The following is a 12,682-nucleotide window of genomic DNA, read 5'->3' as shown; positions in this document are numbered from 1 at the left end:
GAGAGGTATGCTGACCGCTCACATGAATCCAGAATGGGGTAATTCCCCAGCCCATAGGTTGGGCTCTGTGTTTCTCTATATCTTGTTCTGGTGATAATACCTCTAACGGGTAGGTAGTTAACATATTGTCCAATGGTTAGTGTCATAACTGCGGGCGCAGCATTTCTGCACTCTTGGATCGGGCGCCTCCGTATATCCACAGGAAAACAAGCAATGAGGGAGGTGTCCTTTCACATTTCGAAAACGCGTGAATGCGTGGCAAGTTACGATTCAGTGTGACTGCAGTACTGCAATAGAGGTGCCTGTAATCCTCAAACTCTACCTTTTCTTTTCGCAGGCCGTACCCGTTTGGCGGGTCTTTTCGCAGGCACTGTGATGGCTTTCGGGTGATCCCCACAGGCGACTGCCCAGACGGCACGCCAGTTCCACAATCCAGTTAGCGGGTGAGTAGATTTAAGTAAGCAGCAGCCTTCTATCGGTTGCATGGAACATCGAGAATCACATTTATTTGCTTCAGAACGGTGTAAATATTACTGCAAGGTGAGGGCGCCGTTCTGGCTCGGTTCTGGCTACCCTCACTTGTTCCATCTTCATGCTTCTTCTTATCACAACGCTGTTCCCTTTGAATGAAGTTTCCTGGCAATAGATAGAGGGCAGTGACATTATTTTTACAGATTGACTCGACTTTACCGCTCTTCATCTTTCTGAAGTGCTACAAGCAAACTTCGTTTAGTACAATACACTGAAGGTTCCAGCATAACTTCAGCCTTTCGATTGGTGTATTCTGGTTATATTTTCGGTCAGGCTTCTACGGAAATTTCTGCGGGAAGAGGGAAAAGTAAGATTCGTGTCTTAAGAAGGGGATACATAAACGATCATCTCTCTTAACACAGCTTTGCCCCGTAAATCAAAGCGGAAAGCGCTGTGAAAATGGAACACCTGCATGCATGACCCTTCTTCATTATGCTCTTGAGCTTGCTGGCGTAAAACTCTTCGATGAACGTGGCGACTAATGGAGAGTGCTGTTGGTATCTAACGCGGCAGTTTTTAACCGCGGTTATCACCACTATGGCGCTCGGATTCGTGTTTTCCTGTCTGTGCTGCATGAATGGTTAGAGAAAATACTTTGGACGTTCAGATCTACGTTAACAGGCAGTCAGCATACCTACTCAGAAAAGAAAATGTCCGTCCCCAAACCCACTAGGTGCGAAATGCGGACGCACACATGAACTATACCTTTCCTTATGAAGACAAAATCACACGCGTGCGAATTACACGCAGCCATATCTTATATTACGTGATTCGAAAGCTGTTAAGCCAGTGGTGCAGGACAAGCCGACGTGTACACTGCTACACAGCGCTTGCGTTTCATCGAGGAGAAATTGTGACGCTACTCGACGGACAGTGTCAGAAAGCCTTAGGGTGACGGGCTTCGTCAAACAAATGATTGTATGCTTCACCTTTGAAGGGTACCACAGGCGATCCAGCCGCTTTGTACTATGAATGTCGCCTTGTCTGCCCTGAGCTTGGTGGTGCTCCTGTATATCTGCATCTCGAGTCGGCATGGTGTGAGTGAAAGAGCAGCCGTGTCTGACTAAAGTCCAAGCTTGTCGTTCAGGCAGCAGCTGCATGACAAACTGGCCCGTGCACTATGCGATGTCAGTGCACGTTAAAGAACCCCAGGTGGTCGAAATTTCCTGAGCCCTTCACTACGGCGTCCCTCATAGCCTGAGTTACCTTGGGACGTTGAACCCCAATAAACAAACCAAACCAAACCAGTTGAGGATGGTGCGATTAAGTGCTCGTCAGAAGTGAGCACTGCTTTCAAAAAGAATGCGACGCCCGGGTGGCGCTGGCTGCCACAATAGCTTGTTGAAACAAATGGCGTTGAATAAGCGGCTAGTCCGGTTAGTAAAAACTGAAGTATTGTATTTTGAAATCAGGAGAGACAGGGAAACGTGGTAAGGGGGGAGGGGGCTGTGGTCGTGTCTCTTATGTACGACCGGAGGACAGAAGAGATCCCATCACCATATAATGTTTAATGTTGCCCATTACGGGATTGTGTTGCCGCCAGAAAGTTCAAGAGAGATTCGGTGCGGTATTCCCAGATACAAAAAGCACTGTTTCCTACAACATCGCGGGAACACTGCGAACAAGCCGTTATGTGAAAGAATAATTGTGTCTAAGCCACCTAGAGACCACAGTTTACATAGAGAGACCAATCCGTAGCAGAGGGAGATACGCTGACCGCTCACATAAATCTGGAGTGCATTGAATCCTCAGCCGGTAAGTTGGGTGCTATGTCGGTCTAGATGTTGTTCTACACACGGAAACCCCACGCCGGGTAGGTGGTTAACCTGCTGCCTTGTGGATGGTGTCATAACTGCCCCCTGTGCAGACCTGGATCCAGCGACACCGTATATCGACAGGTAAACAAGCAATAAGAGGGGCGTCCAATCTTATTTGGAAAGCGCGTAAATGCATGCGAACTGGGAATTCAGTGTGACTGCAGTATTGCAGTAGAGGTGCCTGTAGTCCTGAAACTCCACCTTGTCTTTTCGCAGGCCGGACCCGTTACGCTGGTCTCGTCGCAGGCATTGTGATGGCTTTAAGGCGATGCCTACAGCCGAGTGCCCAGATAGCGCGCCAGTTCCACAGTCCATTCAAAGGGTGAGTAGTTTTAAGTAAGCAGCCTTGCACCGGTTGCAGGGAGGATCGACAAACAAATTTCTGCATTTCCGAATAAGTGGCTAGTGTTAATGTTTGGGAAATGTGAGTGCACTGTTCTGGCTAAGTTCTGGCGAACCTCACCCATTCCATCTGCACGCTTATTGCTTACCACGAGGCTGCTGCCTTTGAACGAATTTTTCAAGCAATGGATGCAGGGCAGTGGCATTATTTCTTGAGTCTAAATCGCTTTTCCCCTCTTCAATATTTGTGAGGTCCTACAAGCTTGCTGCGTCTAAACTGTGCACTGAAGGTTCTAGCGTGACTTCGGCCATTGGATTTGTATATTCTGGGCATATTTTCGGCTAGGCTTCCACAGAAATTTCTGCGGGGAAGAGAGGATAGTAACTTGTGTATTTTCAGCAGGGGGATACATAAACGAAAGTCCTGCTCCTGACGCAGTTTTTTTTGCACAAATCGAAGCACCAAACTTTACGAAAATGGAAGTCCTTACATACATGGCCCTTTCATTACACTGTTAAACTTGTCAAATGCTCGCGTGCCCCTCTGGATGAACGTGGCGAGTAGTGGATAACGCTGTTAGTAACTAACCCACCACTTTTCAACCGTGGTTTCGCGGTTACCACCACCGCAGCGCTCATATTCTCATTTTTCCTGTCAGCGTCGCATGTATGATAAGCGGAAATGCATTGTACATTCGGGCCTGCGCAGCAGGCAGTGAGACTACTGAGGAAATAAAATGACCGCCCCTAGGCCCGCTAGGTGCACAATGCGGACACACACATCAACTATATCTGTCCTCATGAAAACCAGAGCACGCACGTGCGGAATGCCTGCGGCCATATCTTATACAAAACTATTCCAAAGCTGTTGCGGCACCGGTGTAGGACATGCTGAAGCTACTCGGCGCTACTCGTGACGCAACTGGTGACGCTGCTAGTGACGCTACTCGGCGCTACTCGTGACGCAACTGGTGACGCTACTAGTGACGCTACTCGGTGCCACATGTGGCGCTACTCGGCGGAAAGCTTCGCAGATAGTCCGAAAGCGTTATGAGAAGAGAGGGGTGCAAAGCTAGGTACTACGCACAGCTGTTAAACCGGAAGTTTACTCTAGGACGAAACCAGGCATAGAATGCTAGGGCAAAATAAGTAGCGGAAATGTTCACTTGCACTTTTGCATTAGCTTTATTTGTGAGAGTTCAGCAAAAAGATTCCGGCTCAGGTAGATTTTATTCGCATTCAGTCTTTCGCTTGAGACACTTTGCTGATCAGCCGCGCCGAGGATAAACTTCAGCTTTTCGTGCACATCGCGAATTTGGTGCCAGCATCAAGCGTTCCGTAACTTAAAAGTGAAGGATGAAGCAACCCCTGCCTATCAACTCAATAAAATTGAAGGAGGCACCAAGCATTAAAAAAAGCGCTAATTTTCATAAGACGCGCTGGCAGCCGCTGAAATGAAAAGTTTACTAGATTTTCTAGGATTCTGTCCGCACATTCTAGAGTTGCACTTTTTATGTGCGCTTGTCTATGTGCAACTCACTGCACTTGTTTTGTGCACCTCCAGCATTTTGTCTTCAACCACGCAATTATATAGAGACACATAGTTTCGTTGGATCGCTAGATGCACCTCTCTGTATTCTGATGATATTTGGGAAAATAACCAGCCAGTGCCCGCTACGCAACCCGTATACATTGTTTAAACGGGAAAGAATGGTGTTCGTAACGTTATTTGTGCTTCATTATGCAAATGAGTGCATGGTTCACCTTCGCAGGGTGCGTCTGGCAACTCGGATGTGGCACCAGACTGCGGCCCCAGGTCGCCTCGTTTGCCCTGAGCTTGGCGGGCTGCTCTGCTCCTTCATCCAAGTCCGCATGGTACGAGTGAAAGGGGAGACATCCCCGACTAAAGCTGAAGTTTGTCATTCAGGCAGCTACGTGAGAGGCAGTTGAGGATGGTGCGAATAACTGCGCGTGAGAAATGAAAACTTCATTTTTAAAGAATACGTCAGCCGGGTTTCACCGGTCGCCATAATAGCTTGATGAAACAAGCGGCGTTGATTAAGTTGCTCGTCCAGAAAAGTAAAAACTGAAGTACTTGTTTTGAAAGTAGGAAATGCTTGGTGTTTGTTTGGGCTATCAAGTGTGAACTCATATACGACCAGTGTTACTGAAGGACACTAGAAATAGAGTCGCCATAAGCTGTCGAATGTCGGTCGTTACGGTGTACTGCTGCCATCAGGATGTTGAGGAGAAATCGAGCGCAGTACTTCCCAGGACAAAAAAGTGATCTTCCGTACGACATCTGAAGAATACTTCGAACAAGCAGTTAGTAAAAGAAAACTGCATGTAAACCACCCACAGACCCTTGATACGATATTTGGAAAAAATAGTTACCTATAATTATTATTTCTTATGAACTTTGCCGTTCAGACGCTTCAGAATGAATTATTTACGAGCTCCATGGATCTTGCCGTCAGTACTAAGAGGAGATTTTTGCCCGGGAGTACTATCTTAAATGCATCAGAAAGTGGAATGTCTACCCGTACACCCCGACCGAGGTCCAATAGAGCAGCTTTTTAGGCAAAAACAAAAAATAATGAAAGAAATACTGTGAGCTAGCAACGGGCTAACTGCTTTCTCCTTAACCTGTTACGATTTACGGTTTATGGTGGTTTAACGCCCCAAATCAACTCAGGCTGTGAGAGGCGCCATATTGGAGGGCTCCGGAAATTTCGACCACCTGGGGTTCTTTTGTGAGCACTGGCATTGCGCAGTACAAGGGCCTCTACAATTTAGCCTCCATTGAAATTCTACCGCCACTGCCGGGATCGAACCCACGTCTTTCGGGTCAGCAGCCACCGCGGCGGCTACAGTGCTGCACCGAGCGTTTAGGGAAGCGAGAGCGCTTTCAGGTCAACAAAATCTGAGGCCAAGCAGGCAATTTTTTCTTCCGTGTTTTTTGCCGCGAGTACCAATGGTAAAAAACACAGGCACTAACAACTGAAGGTCTTAGACCTGCATCGTCTTGCCTCCTCGCTATTTCTTTCTGTTCTGTCAAACCAACTATCCAGCAACAACTCACTTGCATCTATTGCCCATTTTGAATATTTGAATGCTTTCTTTGCATTGTCAATTTTCCGCTGTTGAGTTCTCCTGCGTTGAAAATATCTCAGCGCGTTAGTCGTCCCTCACTGCGATGAGGTGTAATGGAAATATATTTCCCAGGGTTCGAATTTTTGAAAACATTAGCTGAGAAGTAGTTTTCCTGATATTGGTATCCCCAAATGAATAATGTTTTCTGATAGTGCGGTTGCATGCCAGCTGCTGTTTCTTGAGCTTTGGGACTTTTTTCCCCGCCGTAGGAACACTGACTCATTCGTCCCATTTCAGGGGAAGTCACATTGCAAAAACAACTGTTTCCGTTTGATCAGGAAAAAAACACTTAATCCTTTTCTAACGTTGTAGTTATCGTCTCAGGATGAAACTCTTAATCCCTTTCTAAAGTTCTGGTTGGCGTGCATAGAGAGGAGGAAGAGGAGAGGATATCCACGGGAGAGGAGACCAGTCAGCATGAGCCCATCAGTTAACAACTTAGCCGCCGTATGGCACTTTGGTTTTAGCGGTGACTTGGCACTCACTAGTATGAATGCACTACATATTCCGCCGCACAGCTAAAGCACAGAGGTATTTTCGAGACACTGGCCATAAGTAGGCCATCTGACCGACTTGCTGTAATTGCTGCTCTCTGTAGTTGTACGTACATGTGCTTGAATTCTTTGCCTCAATCTATCAAAAGCTTAGTCAGCTGATGAGCTTCGCAAAAATTTCGGATTAGAAAGTAACGCAATTCTCGGCAATTTTTTATTAGCAACAAATAGCCACTAACAGCAACGAACGTAAAGCGCCTATGTGCTGAGTTGATGCTAGTGCGCGTTAGATTCCCAGGTGGCCGAAATTATTCCGGAGTCCTGCTCTGCGGCATCTTTTTTCACTTTCTTTTCTCTCTCAAACTTTCCTGCCCTCAGTCACGGTGCGGTTCAGGTGCCCCCCGGAAAGTGAGGCAGCTATTGCGTGCGATCTTCCTTTTTCCTAAGCCAATTTTCTCCACTGCTCTGCACCAGTGCGAATTTCTCCCTTTGTTCTCGCTGTAAACACGGAAGCTAAGACGAGAGAGACCACGAATCTGCTGAGAGAGGGAGAGGGATATGGAGTGCACGTGAGCACTTCAGCACGATCTGTTCTGCTGACGTGGCAGTACACCGAATCAGACGGTCCCGCGTCATCATTCCAGGAAGAGACGCCATTGTGTCCGGGTCATTTCGCAGGTGCAGCTTCTCGGAGTGCACAAAAGGGACTGCTTGAAGGCGCCGGAAAAACCTTCATGACTTTTCATAATTATGTGGAGCTCTGAGCAGCTTTTTCTTCCTTTCTTCTTTAACTTCATCCTTTGCCCCTTCCCTTATGGCGTGTTTCCGAAGTCTACGGAGATTTGAGGCATATACTTAATTTTTTTCCTCATAAACGGTGTATGGTTTATGGGCTTTTAACGTCCCAAAGCGACACAGGCTATGAGGGACGTCGTAGTGAAGGGCTCCGGAAATGTCAACCACCTGGGGCTCTTTAACGTGCAGTGACATCGCACATTACTCGGGCCTCTAGAATTTCGCTTCCACCGAAATTCAAATTTTCTGTAAGAGGACACATGGAGATTGCTGGGTCTGCCAACACTGACAACTCTGACCAACACTGACCAGGTTCCCGCCTTTTTTAGTGTTACGCTCCTTATGAAACAGGGGAAGAACCTTTCTCCGCATTTTCTAACCAGCTTCCGAATTTCCGACGCATCCGCAGGTGTGGCTCAAAGACGCAGTTTCTTCGTTGTCACGGAAACAACTGACGACAGCACCTGACGAAGATCTAGAGTCAATCTCACAGGTAAATAAAGGCCTCAGTATTTCTTGGTCGACACACAACTTTGTGCGTACTGCATGGTTTACGTGGTTAAGAAGGTATTGGTTGTATGTGTAAGGTGGATGAAAAAGCTCACGGTTTACTTGGTTAAGAAGGGATTCGTTGTCTGTGGAAGGTAGATGAAAATGTTCAGAGTCAGTGGTTAGAGCGCTCGGCTACTAAGTCGAAGTACCCGGGTTCGAACCCGACCGCGGCGGCTGCGTTTCGATGGAGGCGAAACGCATAAGGCGCCCATGGGCTGCGCGGCGTCAGAGAACGTTAAAGATCTCCAGGTGGTCGAACTAGTTCGGCGGACCTTCACTAGGGCACCTCCTTCTTCCTTTTTCTTTCACTCCCTCCGTTATCCCTTCCCTTATCGCGTGGTTTGCTGGTTGGTTGGTTGGCCTCAAGTAGAATGGCACATACCCACTACGGGGGAGTGGCCAAGACACAGGCGGTGAGCATGTCCACCAGAATATGAGACAGTTACTGCGTCATTTTCTTTCCTCAAAACCAACTCTCAAAAATGTTTTTTTTTTTCACCCGGCGAACTTTGGCATCACCCTATTGGACGTAACAGATTGCATCGGAATTTATTAATACCGGTCACCGCTACCATTATCGTCAAAGAAAGCCCGAAACTATCTCGAGAAGAGTAACGAAAATAACAGCTGGTGAGCAGCTGTACCAAACTCTGTTCACAATTCTTTTAAGACCTATTTGCGCCATCAAATTTTGAGCAACTGCTGAAGTATTCCGGCTCTCTCTGCTAAGATTTTCATTTCGTGCAGTTCGCATTTCATTTAATGTTTATAGGAGTTGTATATTTTCTTGTTTTTCTATGTTCATGGTGGCAAACGCTTTTTGAAATCGTGGTAGAAAGTTTCTCTGAAGCCTTCAGTATCCTTCAGAATGAACGCAACTACTTCTTTTACACTCTTACAACTGCGCGTGCGAAACATTTTTAAGACTGACATTGAAAATGGAATTTTTTAAATGGTTTTCGAGGACACCAAATGCCGCAATAATTGTCTCTAGCATCGTTGGATAATCGAACCGCACCGTAAGAGAAGGGAGGAAGGTGGAAGTTAAAGAAGAAATATTTCCGGTAGCGGAGGGGCTCCAAAATAATTGCGACCACTTGGAGATCTTTAGCGTGCATTGACATCGCAGTGCACTCGGACGCCTTTTCCGTTCCGACTCCTTCGAAACGCGGCCGCGCCGGACGTTATTATTTATATGTCAAACCAGAAAAACAAAAGCAGGGGTGCCTTCATAACATATGCTTGATTAATGGCTATTGCGGCTATGGATGAATTTCCCCATCTTCTATTCGTAAACCGGAGCGCATCCCGCGGTAAACCACAGTCAAGGTCTAAGAGGGGTAGCACTTTAGAAGTTCACGGGGAACCATGTTCAAGAGGGGCTTTAATGAAACGTGCTCATCCGGTAAATGAGTTATCCAGATTGGCCGCTTTGAGAAATTCTTGATTACCGTCTTCTAATTCATTGATCCTTGCTGAATGTGACATGTATCAGGCCACAAACTTCAAAAGCTTCAATTAAACTGCTCGAAACCTCATAAAAGGGGGCGGGGAGGGCGCGAGGGACGGAAGGTTTTTCTTGCAGTGACTACCCCAGCGGTAAGACCGAAGCAACTAAATGCGCTTTGTCAAACTTCCGTCTGAAGAGATTGCCTCCAATACCTGTATTTTCACGGCGAGAGCCGTTTTGCGTAGTCTGCCCTGAGGCGCCTTTCAGCGCGACCCAACGACGCAGCTAGCGGCACGCCCGAGCCTCTAGCTCATCCTTAGTAGGCTTGAACTAAAGAGGAGCAGGTGGAAGAGATAAGACAAGAATATAGTGGACAATGAAGAACCGCCTTAAGGGTAAGATGCGATAAGGCAAATGGTTTAGTTCGCATATATGCAGAAGGTCATTCTCCTCATGGTATTCATACATCACTGGGAGTCCTCATACTCCTTTGGCGCAGTGGTAAAGCCGTCAAGCGATGCGCCACTGCCCTGCAATGGAAGGTGCATCCAGCGATGGGCCTGTGAGGGACACGTTGCTCTTCTCGAGAGACCAATCGTTAGCTTCCACCTTCCTGCTCAGTAGGTGAATGCCCAATGGCTCCCATCGGAAAGCACAGATAACCTGAGAAGCATTGATAAGGAAGGAAACACTGCTTATATTTAACGCACACTCCTGAGTTGGTCGCGATGGGCCGCGCCTTTTGAAACTCTGCATAATGATGCAGGCGTCAGCATCACGGAGCTGATCCCGCGGTCGATGGGCATTGGGTCGTGTGGCATACCAGCATCGCGTAACGGCCGACTTTCCGGCGGCAGCGAGTCCTGTAGCATTTGCCACACTTCTATGACCAGGTGAGTTCCTTCCGACGTCCAGCTCTTTCCTTATTCCGATGCAACACATGTCGCATTAGTGATTTGTTTAGCTTTAGTATCGCGATTGACTAATTTTGTGTGGAGATCTGAAGCTAAGGTGTTTTGGCGGGGCTGAATTTGCGTGCACTGTCTGTCCGTTTTGCTGTCTACTTAAGCTCTCGAAGACGCATATCACGGAGCGAGTGGGGGAAAGGCAAAGAGGACGCTTTTTTGTGCGGTTGCATTGAAGAAAAAATCAGCCTGTAGCAATGAATTTTTTTCGCTTCCTAAATTAAGCAACAAAGCATGAGCGTAATTTGTTCCAGCTCTTTGGCGACACATCCTTCCAAAATGGAAAACTTCTACTGCTTGAGTTCAAGCTTATTCGAGTCAAGATTTGCGACAGTAGGTGGCTAATATCTAAATGTTATAACAGTGGCTGAAATGAGCGTAGGGCTCCATTGATTGTGTCCATCCTTTACTTTACTCAGGTATAGACGGGGGCGCCAGAGGCTCGCGTCTGCCACTTAAGACTCTAGAAGCAATTATGAATGTTCATAGATAAAAAACCACCAAAACTGCTTGACTGTAAGCCTAGGAAAAATTCCATGTCCTCTTGTGCATTGTAGGAAGCCTTAAAACGAGCTAGACATCGTAGCTATTAGCTCGACATGCGTTGCAGAAATCTGGGCAGGTTGGCATGAACTGAACAGCACAGGAGAAAGTAGAAAGCAGAGATGGTAGAAGCGGCCCGAGATACCAAGCGTCTTAATGTAACCTGGAGCCATAGATCTGGCATAAAACACAATGCACGCCAGAAAACACTCAATAGGCATTATGCTTTCGGCCTCGAAAAGCCCTCAACACACTATCGGTGAAAACTGCGCCAAAATGCACCACTCGCACAACTAGTCCCTGGACGCATCATGTCACCTTCCACAGATAATGCACTTTTTTGTCATAGCTTTCGTTTTAGCTCTTCGGTGACACTGAGAGTTGTAGTATTTATTGCGCCATCCTCCGATTTTCTTTTTCTTTTCAGGGGTTCCAGGTAAAGAATTCGCCTTTCTTTTATGTTGAAACCAAGTGAAGTTTTGGAAACCGGTGCCTTGTTTCGGTATATTTGCTTTTCGTCAGCGCTTTCTCCTCCTCAGGGAATTTATCGTTGCAGTGAGTACGTCGTATGATAACGTATGGACTTGCTTATGGCAGATCTGCTATTGAGGCCTCTGCGAGGTCTCGTTCCTTCGGTCTCAGTGCCTAGCCCTAAACTACGAACTCCGACACGTATGGTTTTGGCCTCTGAAATGACTGGCCAGTTAGTTTCATAGTTTCCAGTAGTCTTCAGCTTTCATTACCATGGATTCCCTTTACCAGACAGAAATTGTTAACACCAAATTCAGTTCTCAATGAGAACTGAAACTTCCTTGGACGTCCTGTGGACGATTAGGACGTCCATGGGACGTCCGAGAGTATTTAGTGTTCATTGGGATTGTCCGTTGTGCCAATGTAAATCCGGTTTTTCTTCCTGCAGATGGACCAGCCACTGAGCAGCCCATGAACGCGGCAGCCCTGGGCGCTTTCTGGGTCGTCTGGGACATATCTGAGATGTGTGCGTCACCGCGCACAGCACCGGTCAGAAGAAATTGAGGTGCAAGACTTTGGTGAAGGTGAGCTTGAGTATCCTGGTTATATATGTGCTTTTGAAAGATATGAAGAAGCGAAGACAGCATGTGCCACAAGGCGCACAACCAGTGCTCTTTTCTAATATGCTCATAGCTCACCTTTTGAAGGTGTATGCATGGGCCTGCACTGGCCAGGTAATAGGTTTTCTAAAGGAACAGTTTGCTTTAATCCAGCTGGCGTGTTGACCAAAAGTTGAAAAAATAAGGAATGCTTCATATGCGATGCGGCTTTGCTCCTCACAAGGTATCGAAAATTCAATGTTAGCCGAGTTGTTGCACTAAAAAGTCCGCTATTTTGCTCGCCTGCTAGAGCGCGCTCGCTTGTAGTCAGTAGGTCGTTTCGTGCAGAGCTCGAAACACATGTCTAGAACGACCGAACTGTGTTCCGCCACTCTAAAAACCGCTGCGACCTGGAAGGCAAAAAATGTCGATGAAATTCTTAGAGTTTCACTGCACGTACTTACATCCAGACTATTTTTAACCAGACGTCATCCATAGCTTAAAAGAGTTGAGCCCAAAACACGGCCATAACGTGTCCTAGACGAGCGTTCTGCCCTCTTTACCACACACCAATGATTTTAAAAAAGTTATGACAGGTAGTCGGCCCTCAGTAATGTATCTTCAAGTCCTGTCGACGCTCGTAGTGCACGGAAACGACAGCACCGGTTTAATCACGAAAGAAATTCCTCATATGGCGTAGGTACACAATGATATAAATTGATCGAAATAATGAGCGCAGTTGTAGGTTATGGCCTGAATTAGACCATTGCTTCGCAGCGCAGAGAGCCATGATTTACCCAAAATGATTTTATAGGTGCACAAGCGATATGTTTCCTCCAAAATAGACAACCTTTCAAGTGATCATGAACGCCAGTTTACCAATAGCTGTCAAGAGAAAAGTATTCAACAGCTGTATTTTACCAGTACTCACTTACGGGGCAGAAACGTGGACGCTAACAAAGAGAGTTCC

At 46.9% G+C, this 12,682-nt stretch overlaps 1 protein-coding gene across 6 annotated transcripts in view; it reads left to right on the top strand.

Moving 5' to 3' along the window:
- The window catches only part of LOC149346566 (uncharacterized), a 101,483-nt gene that overhangs the window by 44,106 nt on the left and 44,695 nt on the right, over window positions 1–12,682 (top strand). The window contains exons 1-2 of one of the 6 annotated variants that reach the window (XM_089586491.1): window positions 4,539–4,565; window positions 7,542–7,625. The exons of 4 other annotated variants lie outside the window; for them this stretch is intronic. The gene's annotated coding sequence lies outside the window, so the exon portion shown is untranslated. Of the gene's footprint in view, window positions 1–4,538; window positions 4,566–7,541; window positions 7,626–12,682 lie in introns of those variants that run through there. One more of the 6 variants, XM_089586494.1, reaches the window with a different exon arrangement.

Source organism: Amblyomma mixtum, chromosome 4 (genome assembly GCF_055824585.1).
Source record: "Amblyomma mixtum isolate Tamu chromosome 4, ASM5582458v1, whole genome shotgun sequence".
In the NCBI taxonomy this organism is placed as follows: domain Eukaryota; kingdom Metazoa; phylum Arthropoda; class Arachnida; order Ixodida; family Ixodidae; genus Amblyomma; species Amblyomma mixtum.
Note: the sequence above shows the minus strand (reverse complement) of the source record. Positions and strands in the feature narration are given on the sequence as shown.